We start from the raw sequence: 10,053 nt of genomic DNA on the forward strand, positions 1-10,053 counted from the left end.
ATGAGCTATGCGTTAACCTCTGCAAGCCTTTTTGATATCTAGGACGAAAGATTTCCATTGATATGATTTTGAAATATGTAAATGGAATGGAAGTCTCGCATAAATCTTACGGAGATGGTTGTATAGTCATTGAATTATGGCACTGAAGAAAGTTTTCGTTTGTAAGTCCTCTGCTCAGCACTGATGGAGAGAATTATTTAAGCATAGCATATAACCATACACACATATATTAAAAGAAACCCATTTTGTGTCAAAAGAAACAATAAATTGTATTTTCTCACCCAGTCGGCAGCATCGTGTCACTTGGTTTAACGATCACCATCTTTCCGAAGTTCAGAAAATTGTCCCGGTCTTCGTAGCTGACCGGAATTTCCCTCTGCGTGGTCATGGCTGTTGTTCTTTATGGCCCGTTCTTTGCTAGAGGAACGACCTACACCGTCTGATTACAGTCACTGAGTGTGGTCCTCTTGCCCATATAGGTTGATAATGATATTATATCTCTCTCTCTCTCTCTTTCTTAGATAAGATTGTAATTGTATGTAGTACTTTTGCAGCAGAATTACTCAGTACAGGTACTTTGCATAAGTGAAATAAAATAAAATTACACTTCTCCTACGCTTACCAGTCTAAATAATAGAATAGGCTGATTACCTGTACTCTGTTTTTTTTCCATCTGTCCATCTGCCTGTGATGTTTGAGCATGGTAACACTGCGTCCCAGGCTTTAAATAATATCCTATTTCGAATATTAACAGTGTAATTCGCATACAGTAAATTATTAAAACACTTTTCAGTTGCAAATGTACACCCAGATATCCTTTTATTTACCTAAAACTTACACATAGCATATCTATTTAAAGCCCAGGACGCAGTGTTACCATGCGCGACCACCACACGCGGATGGACAGATGGAAAAAAACAGAGTATAATTATTCTGCTGTAAACGTCTATAGACACAAATTAGATTAAATCAACCGATCATCGGTGGACTATGATAACCAAGAGGATGAACAGATAGTTGTCCTATGACGTCACAGCAGACGAGCACCTGATAAACCGACGCCATCTTTTAGTTCAAGCATTGTAAACAAAGGAAATAACAAATTGCGTTGTCATTCTAAGGAATTATGAACCATATCGCGAAAATGGCAAGCAAGGACAATTCACGAACAGAATATTTATTACACTGAAAATAAACTGAAACTTTTAAATACCTTTGTTACACTTTGAGATGCGATTTAATAAATATCCCTCCATAGATTTAGCTATTTTGGATTAAGTAATATTGTACTTCATCTGAATGTCGATACTGAAGTTCTTGTCATTGTGTGCATCTGGGACCTAGTTGTCAATTGTTTTAAAGTTTATTTCCTTTTGTAAATTGTCCGTTGGCCCGAGTCCGCCTTTCAGTTCATGTCTTTTCCTAAATTTACATAGTGTAATTTCATGTCAGATCATCATTTCGACAACACTAGCCCTTTTTTTGCACTTGATATCTAATATTGATTCGAACAAATATGCAATTCACTATCCATTACTTCAAGTTTGAAAGATTTGACCAAAATAACTTCCAAGTGGTTCTAAATCATCTAGTATCATTCGACAGGGAACGCAGTGGCTGTTAATGAATTACTTTCTGAAATACTTATGCCGAGGAATTCTTAATCGTTCACCATTACCAATACGTAAATGACGCTGAAGAAAGTTTTGCGTAATAAGTAAAATAACACTAACAATTAATAACACTCATCTCTAATGAAGAGATCTGAGAAGATCTGAAAGCTGAAAATGAGCCCTGTTTATCCTGGAAATCCAATGCTCCCCTTCGCTAAACTTTTCAGTTTCCTCCTCTTGATTTCTCACAACAGCGGGGACTGAGTAATGCGATTTGCCGTCCCTGTTTGACCTATTGTGGCATCCAGACACACTGCAAGTGTTTTCCATATTTGAAGGATTAATGGGTATACAATATCACTGTAAATTTCAGAAAAATCGTTCTTGACATGATTGCGTGCGTCACTTTTGGTCAACACAGCTGACCTACAACATTGCCAACTTCCGAGTTTCCATCTGTCTCATTCTGGATCGAAAACTATTTAGATTTTGGCATTTTAATCTAAGTGCAGTGGGAAGAGATCGTAAATGCATCACAGCCAGGTCTGAGAGGCAATGCTGTGCTCGAGTGGGTCCAAGGACTTGCTTGACTAAGGGGCCCCATACACTGAACGCTTGTATGAACGACTGTCGTCTGTATAGTTCGCAAAAACATTGTGTATGTGCTTGTCTGAATGCAAAAGTTGGCGGAGTTTCGTTGTCTGAACGATCTCAGCGGGAATCTGTCATGAGTAGGCTGTTGGCATGCGAATTATGCCTGTCATACACGGGTCGTTCAATGTGTTTGTCTGCCGATATACCACTATCGCACACGTCTCTTCCTGAGACAAAATCTTTGCCTACACTGAAATCTGGGAGATCGTTCGTACTGCTTGAATAGTGTGTGCGTTTGTCGATAACAATCATTCATACAATCGTTCAGTGTATGGAGCCCTTAAGTCTAAAGGACAGACCAAGTTTCGACCCTCTTTCAAGGAACTTTTTTATTTCTGTATTATTACTTACAAACGATAACTTTCTTCAGTTTAGATTAAATTACTATACAATCATCTTTCTAAGATTTGTGCAAGACGTATTTTCAGCTTACAAATTTCAAAATGATTTTAATGAAAATCTTTCGTCCAAAATATCAGAAGAGTAGCTATTGCAAAGGTTAACGCATAGGTAGCACTTTTCATAAGTGGCCATCCCTTGATTGTACTATTTGTCCATTGATACCAACCGGTCCTTTGAAGATATTACTTCACAGAGCTATTCCCATAAAGGGTTTAGCCTTAATCATTCATTCAAATCTCACCAGTTCAGATCTCATATACAGTTTTTCGCTTATCTCTTTACAGTGGTATTGTATCCTGACCGATTTTGTTCTCCTGAAGGTGATCACTGACTCGCGTGCCTACACACTTAGAGACTTTTTATGCATGTATATGTGGTGTAGTATGATTATATATATACATATATACGATTATATATATATATATACATATATACATATATATATATATATATATATATATATATATATATATATATATATATATATATATATGTGTGTGTGTGTATACACACTATATATATATATATATATATATATATATATATATATATATATATATATATATATATATATATATATATATATGTTGCCTTCAGCCCTTCATGAGATCCAACGTTATTTATAAATTGCACATGCCCTGGATGTCCGGGCTCTTACGTTGGATCGACTCGGAGGTTGCTGAGGGTCAGATATTGTAGCCATTTGGGCTTTAGCTTCCGTACTGGTCAAAAGATAAAACAACCAGAATTTTCCAATATCAGAAACCACTCAATAATATGCAAGACTGAAATTCAAAAAGAACATTTTACAATAATTGATCATGTTAAACATCCAGACCAACTAACAACGCTGGAGTCGTTATATATTAAAAGACTGGTGCTCTCATTAAACGGTAATTTGTCCTCGTCACCTCTGTACCTGGCATAGTGGTCGTCGCTTCTCTCTGCCAGCTGTAACTCATTCCATCTTCACCTCTGATCATGGACGGTTGGTGTTTTTAGTAGTCTCTCTTTTTATTTACTGCTCTTTTTAATCTCTTTTAGACATTTTTTAAATATTGTGAATTCCTTTTAACTTTATGTAATTGTTTATAATATGTCTTTGTATTTTATTCACAGACTGATGATGCACACAGTTGTGCGAAACGTATCATATTTAATAAACTTGGCCCTTTAAATCTGGTATCATGGACTCCTTCTGGACATTTTATATATATATGTGTCCATAATTTTTCACGTCTCTCTCTCTCTTCAGTTCCCTCGCACGGCGCGACCTTAAAGTGTTGTTGTGTAAATTCGGTTGTCTTCATGGCCATGTATGGTCCAACAATCGGGAGGCCCTATGACCCGTGATACCAAGGTTGCTGGCGGCCGCATATTAGAGATCTGTGTTGTGACTCCGCTTATGGGAGACATTAGGACCAATCAGCGTTCGGAATTCGCTTGAGGCAATGACGTCATTATCCTAGCATTCATTCTTACTGTGTGTACGATAATTATCCGCTAGTGACGTATATTTTCTCTATTGATAAATTATAATCTAATATGTATACTATCCGTTTTTTCGTTCAGATTACTCGTCAGTGTTACTTTTTTTGTCTGAATAGCTCTTAATTTCTAAGAAAATTCAAGTTTAATTAATGATGAAAATGTGGGGAAGTAGAACACTTTCATATATTCGTATGATTCATTAAACTGTCCTTCTTGAACAATATTCTCATTTGTAAATAGACCATTCATTCCTACGGTCTAGAGCCGCTTATTTAAGAGCAGTCTATCAATCCTCTCTTAACAATGGATGTCAAGGAAAAGCTAACAAATTTCGAGAAATTTAAGAATATACATTCAAACCGGTGACAGAAGTGACATAACTGAATTAAGCACAAATGTAACAACAAAAGAATAGGTCAAGTAGTGGCTGGAAGAGTGCTCGAAGAGTATGCAAATTTCTTTCAATGTCTTTTCCCCTTAACCATATCAAGTTACAAGATGGGTCTACCCAAAGATATAGAGAAGAGATACTGTGCAGATAAGTCCAATTGTTATGCAATGATTCTGAGAAGTAGGTAGTAGCAGCCTCGACTGCAGAGACCAGCAGCAACAAAGCCACTTCCGGCACCCCAGTGCTGGGGCAACAACTGTGTTCCATACAGAAACAGGATCACACGAGAACAGGGGATCATATTTCATAAGATAGTTACATTTTTCATTCATGAAAAGCTTTATAACTGTCAAAACAACCTCAAGGAAACGTGAGTTAGATATTAGTCAACCTGCAGTCAACTACACACCTGCTTTTTGAGCTAATAAAATAAAATAATGAACGTTGTAATAAGCTCTTTATTAAAGTCTATTTGACATTACATTCAAGTAGCCTAAGAAAATAGCATGTAGGGTTACTTTCACTCCTTATAGCCTAACCACAGTTAAGAGCGACAAATTACCCTACTACCTACCAGTACTACAATGTACATAGTATCATGAGGCCCTAGCCAAGGGCCTGCTGCTGTTGTACATGTTAATGAAGTATTTTAATGAGATTTACAATGTGCTGCAGACTGCAGCACATAGTAATTATTAGTAAATAGTGGCGGCTCATCAGCAGGCCCTGTCGAACTGCAGCTCCGCCCATAGATTTCATATTATTCAAGATTTTAAGCCAGAACCAAGGTAAGTAATATTTCTTATAACAAGATTCATTCATCCTTGTCTATATGCAAGTTGCCCCTTTGAACTGAAAGCCTTCATTCTCTAGAAAGCTATCTCTGCTTCCATTGGCTGTCCGGAATTTACCCCCCACAGGGCGTGGCCGGTGCTTACCAGGAGAAGTCTTAAAGGGCAGGGACCCAGCAGCTCGTCCTCAGAAGAACCTTAGACCTAGGATGAGGTCAAGAAGCTCCTGCTACCTCGCCCTGCAGACAACTCTTCACCCCTTTCTGTTCCCCCTGCCTCCTCTGGGGAAATCCCAAGTAATTTTATATGTCCATAGTGCACAGAAATATCAGCAGATAAGAAGACTATACCTGCCCAGGATTTCCAGGTACTGTGAGAGTAAATTCCAGTTCAGCCAGGGAATTAATTTTGCCTGTTGTCTGTATTTCATTTCCATTCTACCAAGGCGACTTCACCTCCTTTGTTTAGCTTCTCATTCCCCCCATCTTGGTTCAATGCTGTGATTACTCCCCTTGTAATAATAGTAAACATCCCCTAGTAAATTCAAGCAACGAAATAGTTCTCTCTGTGTAAATTCCCAGTCATTTTCATACCCCCTGAGTAGCGTGTAAACTTTTGATTGAAAGAAAGTAGTGAGTAACATTAACCCATGTGTGCCCCCCGCCTTATGCCAGGATACCATCTCTTTGCAGAAACACCGTGCCTGATTGTGGTAGAACTTGGGAACCCTTTGGAGTAAGCCTTACATTTTCAATAACCTGTTTGTGCAAAATTCTGAACGCTGTGTCTGGTTGCCCCAAGCCACGTGTTTCCGGTGGATCGACAATCAACCACTTTATTAGTTCCTGGACCTATGTAAATTAATGTAAATATAGTGCATTTAAAACAAAAGTCCAGCTTTTATGTAAATTCCTCCTTCCTCAGTTATATCGGCCTTCTGCCATAGTTTTTTCCTCTTTTCTTTGTTGTCCTCCATTCAAGGACCATTTTTTTCAGTGATAAACTACATTTTTCAGGAGTGAATGAGCAGTTCAGAACAATATATATGCACAAAATTATGAATATATACATGAATATGAGATATCAAGTATAGATAATCCTTAAAAAATTATTACCATACTCTTGTTCTTATAAAAAAAATTAAACAATATGTGGAACTGCAGTGCTCAGCAGTTCTAATTTTGCTAGCAAGGTGATAATGTGTCAGACTAGCTGTTCGAGGGAGAAGGTGTGTTTTGAAATTCGTCAAAGCTTAATCAATATGTGTAATAAATACATTAATTATAACAGATAATTCCATATCTGTAAATAGAACCCACGACCTAAGGGGTCATTGGTGAATTAGGAGCGTCCTACGTGACAATCTAAATATAGATCACGCTGTGCAATGCTTGCAGTAGCCTGGTTTGCATTTGGGTATATCATCAGTTTATATATCTTGTCAACTAATCACAACACCTTCCATGGGAAGCGGTTGACCTGTTAACCCGCACCGGAAACTCATGACTTCTGAGCCGGCGGACTACGTATTCATTTTATGTGTAAATCGCTGAGATAGCTAGTGTTTCGCTATCGACACGATGCCTTGTATTATTAGTTCTCTTCTAGTTACGAAACGGAGCGGTCATCTGACCAAACCATCTCTCTAGTGATGGAGTTGAGAAATAAAGCTGTTTAAGATTTCAACTTCCTCCGTTTGAATCAACTCCCTTATTCTAAAGAAGAACCAACTAGATATCACGTCTACGAGATGAGAAGCAGAACCACAATGCTTACGAATAACAGTCGTAAGAAAAGACACACAATCTTTCGCTAAAGCGGAAGATAAGATATGTACTATTAGTGATAGTGATCAAATTAGTGATGATACTAATGATATGCAATGTATTGCAGAATAATCAACTCAGTGGCGAGTTGCAGTACTAAGTGGGGAAAAAATGATAACCACATTAATATCAATGAGTAAAATTCAAAATAGTAGCGTGCTCCCTTCCTCAGCGGGAGAGAGAGAGGAGAGACAAAGGAGAGAGAGAGAGAGAGAGACCTTACAGACCTTACCTTACAGACCTTACAGTTCGTTCGGGTTGCCCCAGGTCCCTCAGTGTGAGGCGCCTCTAATGTCTACCAGAGAGTTGCTAGTACATCTTCCGGTATATTTTGCATCTTCCAATCTTGGATGGTCTGGGATGCAGTTTAGATATTTGTCGAGCTTATTCTTAAACACATCTACGCTCACTCCTGATATATTCCTCAGATGAGCTGGCAACGCATTGGAATAGACGCTGCATTATCGATGCTGGTTGCGTAGTGGATTAATGTCCTGTGTGTGCTTTCCTTATTTTTCCTGGTATAGTTTTGGGCACTATTAATCTACCTCTGCTTGCTCTTTCTGATATTTTTAGTTCCATGATATTTTCTGTTATTCCTTCTATCTGTTTCCATGCCTGAATTATCATGTAGCGTTCTCTTCTCCTTTCTAGACTATATAATTTTAAGGATTGTAGTCTTTCCCAGTAGTCTAGGTCCTTAACTTCTTCTATTCTAGCTGTAAAGGACCTTTGTACACTCTCATTTGTGCAATATCCTTTTGATAGTGTGGGTACCATATCATATTGCAATATTCAAGTGGACTACGAACATATGTTTTATAAAGCATAATCATGTGTTCAGCTTTTCTTGTTTTTTTGAAGTGCCGTAACAACATTCCCATTTTTGCTTTTACATTTTGCCAACAGAATTGCTATTTGATCATTGCATAACATGTTCCTATTCATCATCACACCAAGGTCTTTAACTGCTTCCTTATTTGTGATTGTCTCATTATTAGGTCCCCTATATGCATATAGCTTTCCTTCTCTGTCTCCATATTTATTGATTCAAATTTATCAGAGTTAAATACCATCCTATTACCTCTGCCCAATCATATACTTTGTTAAGGTCTCTTTGTAGAGCGTTCCTATCTTCATCACAAGTAATTTCTCTACTTATTCTTGTGTCATCAGCGAAACTACTCACTACCGAATCCTTAACATTACTGTCTATGTCTTCAATCATAATAACAAACAATATTGCAGCTAGCACCGTACCTTGTGGCACACCGGATATTACCTTGGTTTCATCCGATTTCTCATCGTTTGCAATAACTATCTGTTTTCTGTTGTGTAAAAATTCTTTTAACCATCTTCCTACTTTATCTACGATATTGTGTTTTCTAATTTTCTTTGCTATATATTATGGTCTACTTTGTCAAAAGCTTTTGCAAAGTCTAGATAAAACCACATCTGTTTCATTTCCGCTTTTCATATTTTTGAATATGTTCTCACGGTGGACTAACAGTTGGGTTTGTGTACTTTTTCCGGGTACGAAACCGTGTTGTCCTTTATTAAACAAATTATTTTTTATTAAATGTTTCATAATATCTTTTTTCATTACCCTTTCATACACTTTCATAAATATGTGATGTTAGACTCACAGGCCTATAATTACTTGCCTCTAGTCCTTGATCCACTTTTGAAAGTAGGGGTGATATATGCTAATTTGTGCTCATCATAAATCTTGCCTGTATCTACACTTTGTCTTAATAATATTGCAAGTGGCTTTGCGATAGAATGAACTACTTTCTTTAACAAAATAGGAGGGACTCCACCGGGCCCCGCAAGCAGCTCCATTTTTAATTTCATTAATTGCCTGCACAATATCAGCTTCATTAATTTCTATGTCAGCTAAATATTCACTATTTTCTTCCCTTACTTCTATATCATTATCTTCATTATCTATTCTAGGGGTGAATTCTCTCTTATATCGTTCTGCCAGTAGTTGTGCCAATTTCCTTTTTTTCATTCGTTAATCTCCCTTCAATTCTCAGAGGGCCTATTTCTATTCTTCCTTTTATTCATCTTCTTCGCATATGAGTATAATAGTTTGGGGTTTTGCTTGATATTTAATAGGGTTTTTTCTTCCAAGTCCCGTTTTTCATTTTCTTTTGATTGTATAATCTTTTGTTCTGCATTTTCTATCTTACTTTTTAGTTCTATAACTTTCACTTTCCATGCATTTTTTTCTTTTGCAAGACCTTTTTTCCACTTTCTGATTTTCTGGAACAAGATCCTTCTGTCTCTTGGTATGCATGAATGATGTTACTTTTCTTCTTCGGTATATATTTTTCCACTATTTTCTCCAATATTTTATATAATATCTCCGTATTTACCCTTATGTCATCACTTACGAAAATGTTATCCCAATCTTTGTTTAATTCTTCATTAATTTCTGACCATTTTTATATTTTTACTGTAGAAGTGTTGTATTTTCCCTATCCTTCCCACTTTTTCATTTCTTGCTTATCTCTATTTTCACTTGCTTTGGAATGAACTGTTAATTCTATGACATTATGGTCTGAAATACTCGCATTATAAACTATTATTTCTTTAACATAATTCATCTCGTTCACAAATACTAGGTCTAAAGTATTTTCCTTTCTTGTTGGGCAGGTGATTTATTTGTTGAAGGTTTTGTATTCTAGTAGCATACTAATAGCTTTTCAAATTGCCTCTTATCTTCTGCACTACTATTACTCTCTTTTTTATATGTATAAGTACAACCACAATCTCCTATTCGTTCTTTCCTGTCTACGAAAGGAAAGTTGAAGTCACCAGATAGGAGAATAGTCCAGTCCTTGTGATTTCTACATATATCATCCAATTTTTCAATTATT

Source organism: Macrobrachium nipponense, chromosome 12 (assembly GCF_015104395.2).
Source record: "Macrobrachium nipponense isolate FS-2020 chromosome 12, ASM1510439v2, whole genome shotgun sequence".
Taxonomy (NCBI): Eukaryota; Metazoa; Arthropoda; class Malacostraca; order Decapoda; family Palaemonidae; genus Macrobrachium; species Macrobrachium nipponense.